Source organism: Galeopterus variegatus, unplaced genomic scaffold (genome assembly GCF_000696425.1).
Source record: "Galeopterus variegatus unplaced genomic scaffold, G_variegatus-3.0.2 Scaffold1995, whole genome shotgun sequence".
In the NCBI taxonomy this organism is placed as follows: domain Eukaryota; kingdom Metazoa; phylum Chordata; class Mammalia; order Dermoptera; family Cynocephalidae; genus Galeopterus; species Galeopterus variegatus.
In genome coordinates, this window is record NW_007728106.1 from 144072 (window position 1) to 147990 (window position 3919).

Here is a 3919-nt window from a genome sequence, read left to right on the forward strand (position 1 = left end):
AGGGTTGCGGTCCATTGCCGGACACGAAAAAAGACAAAAAGGAAAAAAAAAAAAAAAAGAAATGATAGGTTCGGTTCTTTGGGACCCTCTCATGAACTGCCCAGTAGTTGTGGCCTGCTTGAGACTGGGAGAAATGCCTGCAAACACAAGACTCTTTCTTGATTAGTCCCCAGCTTCAGCGTATCTGTCAAACGCTCCCCTGGAGTCCATGGTATGGGGTTATGGCTTTTATTAGTTTCATTATAGACTACTTCTTCAATTTTTGGATGTGTGTGTTGGAGGGCAGGAGCACTTATATAAACATGCATTTATTCTGCCATCTTTCCCACTGGTCCAGGTGCTTAAACATTGACTTTGAAGATAATATCCTTCCTAATCTATACATTTATAAACAGAAGGAACCAATATTGCCAGCAGGAAAGGGCCGTTAACAACTTAATCAATACAGGATTTTTGTTTACTGTTCTGTGTGGAAAGATAACTTTTAACTCAGGTTCCTGTTCCATTGATTACAGTTATCAGTACCTTCTGGTTTGAAGATAGGGAACATGTGACATTTTAATAAACTTAAGACATTGCCAGCCCTCAACAATTATAAATTAGTTAATTAAATATGATAGACTATTTCTAACTAGAATATCATCAGAGTTGTCACGAGAAGTATAAGGTTTTTTGGTTTTTTTTTTTAAACAGGTTGCTAGTTGAGCTGTCCCACTGAGGGGGTTATTCCTCCAAGAGCTTTACTGTGACACAGGTTTTCTTACCTGTCTTTTCAATCCCATTTTAAAATCTGGTTCATTAAGAAATAGAAAGGTGTTAAGTATTCATCAGGACTTTTTTGTGTGTGATTCAAATGGTTTATAGGTCTGGGACCTACCACTGAAGCATACGAGTTAATGTTTCAAAAGTGCATTGGGGGTTTTATTTGGCCTAATTTGTACGATTGAAGCCTCCTTGCCTGGGCTTCAGCACATACCACTAGACAACCAGCAGCAAACTTTTATCACCTTCAGAGCCCCAGCATAATGATCAAGGAGCATAAGTGATAGCCTGACGGTGCCTTCCCCTAAGGTCGAGGTCTTTGCCCTAGTCTCTGTCCTGGTGTGAAATGGCGAATTGAATATAGCTACCCACATGTCAGAGAGACTAATGAAGTGAAGGTGGCAGACAGAGGAGTCATGTGAAGGAAAGCCATGTTCAGTCCTCCATTTAAATAATATGCATTGTCTATCATGTGCTAGAAACTGTGCTAAATGCTGGGCACGTGGCAGTGATCAAAGCAGACAGAAAGCCCTGCCTCATGAGCTCACGTCCCATTAGGGGAGACAGACAGACAGACTAGAAACAAAATAAGAAAATTTTACAGTACAGTTGGGAGATAAGTGCTATGGAGAAAAATAAAGCCAGGAAGGGGGACGCAGGGGCTGCACCTAAACTCCTAAATGTTTTCATCACGGACAGGTATGTTCCTTAGAGGAGGAAGTATTAGTGATTCCTGAGTTTTTTTCACCTTTGTATGTATCAGTGTGAATTTGGAGAGTCCAGTCTTCAGTGCCCTGTTAAGGTCCCTGCATTGTGATGGCTTCGGGTAGACAGAGTGAACGGAGTCCATGGCATGGGGAACAGCAGCCAGGTGAGAGGAGCCGGCTTTTCTGATCAGATTTCATTGAATGGTGTGGGCTGCTGTTTCCTCATAACAAAGACACAAGTACAGCAGGTTCTGGTTATGTCATTTTACGATTTCAGAAATCATTATTTAAATAAAAGGTTGAAGCATCTGGATGGTGATGCTGGAGTTAAAATAGCTGCTTGTCAGTTGGAGAGACCCTACTTAATACTTCCAGACTTCTTTTGGAGGTGGAGGAAAGTATTATCCAAGGCTTCCCTCTCTAGTCCACAAGTTGGCCTCAGCTCTGTTCACCCCTAAAAATGAAGAAAATAAAATGACAATATTTTGGTCACAAAATTCTTGATACACCTCTGTTTCTGCCTTTCCTTCTGTCTCTAAAATAGGGTCACGAGTTGCCCTGGATCCCGGTGATAGGGTTAGGACAGTCAGGACACAGGCTGTTACTTTGTGGGTGACACAGGCGGCTCTCCACACCCACCCGTCTCTTCACCCCGGGGGATAGAGCCGAGTGACCCAGCAGCAGGAGACTTAACTGATGTGGAGAAGGAGAGGGAATGTGTTTAATTGTTCCCATATGTAGGGCCAATTTGTCACCCTTTAAATTGACTTACTGGCATATAAACAGAAGCACCTTAGGGCATCATTACTAAAAGTCTCCAAACATCTGATCTGGTTATTTGCCTGCCTTCAAAGAAAGCTCCTTCCTAATCTTGCATTAAGATCCTTACATTGTTTTCTTCAGTCCATAATGCATCCTGTATGTGCGTTCCTTTGCCTAAAACACCCAAGATGTAGAGTTGACTTTGAAATGGTGACTTCAGTCTTTGATGGAAGTGTGCATATCTATTGAAAATAATAAGAAACAGAGCTTGGTGTCTGAAGTCCCTTGGTCCAGTATGAACTATTAGGAATAGTTTTTGTGAGATATTTTTTAAATGTTAGAGAATTTAAGATAGTAAATTTGTGATAATTCTGGATCCAAGAAGCTTACATTGAAAAGAGTATGAACTTAACCTGAAAAACATTTCTCTGTTCTATAAATCTCTCAGTGACATTTGGATTAATCAAGCATAATTAAATGTAGTTAGATTTTTGTCAGATTGTAGTTCAAAATAATATTCATCTATGGAGAGGGTAATATATTCTGTAGAAATTTTATTAAGCACTTTAGTTAAGCAAACACTAAGGAGAACAAAATCAGCCTCAGGAAGGTTAATTACTAAAAAAACACAAAGTATAGTAGATTATGTAAATCATTTTAATTTCGAATACCATGGCTTGAGCTTTAATTTACATAGAGAAGTATTTTGGGTTTGTTTTTCACATTATATTTTCCAAAAGTACAGAATTGCGATTGCATTCTTTAAAAGTTCTAATCATTTTAGGATTCCATTAAGTTTACTTAACTTTTTATGTTATAGTTTCCAAAAGTGAAGAATTACTGTTGCATTCTAACTAATTATTTTAGGGTTCCACTAAATTTGTGTAAATTGTAAAAACTCTTTTTATTTCTGTACAAGTGATGGTTTTAAGAGAAGCATCACGCAATAGAATGTACATGAAAGCAGCCCACCCGTGCCTGGCCTCACAACAAATGTTCATTTCAAAGAAAAAATTTAAATTAAAACAGGTAAAGGTAGACTATAGCGATAAATCTTTTTATTTTAGTAATTTCCTTAAAGGGTAAAGTAATCAAATTGATTTTATATGTATATTTTTTGTACTCAGAGAATTAGATTTTCACTGTCCTTGCCTGTCTCAGGGAATAGCCTTTGATAAGAAACCCATGGAAATCTCTGAAACTATCATGGTGTGTCTAAATTTCAGAGCTAGAGTTTCAAAAGGATTGTCTTCTCAGGAACATAAGATTACCCAAGAAACCTGAACTTTGCCCTTTTCATGATAAATGACACCCAAATTTCCTTTGTCTGGGAGGTAAACAAAGATCTCTTTATCGTGCTTCTCTGAGATTTTCATAGACAGAAAAACCTTGGAATTTCTTTCTTTCTTTTTCTTTTTTTGGGATGATTTTGCTTCTTGGCTTTTCAGCGAAGATTCTATTTTCCATTGAAACTGAGTCCTTTTGGGAAAATAAACTTTCACTTAAAAGAACATTCCATTACATAATTCTAACTTCTGTTAACCTAACAGGGACTTATTAATTTGAATTCTCTAGGTAACTTTTGCAAATGGACCAGAACAGCATAGATGTCAAAGATCATATATATATAAAGTCAGAAAAGTAAAGAAATGTCTAACTGGCACGTAGGACTGCTTTAACTGCTCTCC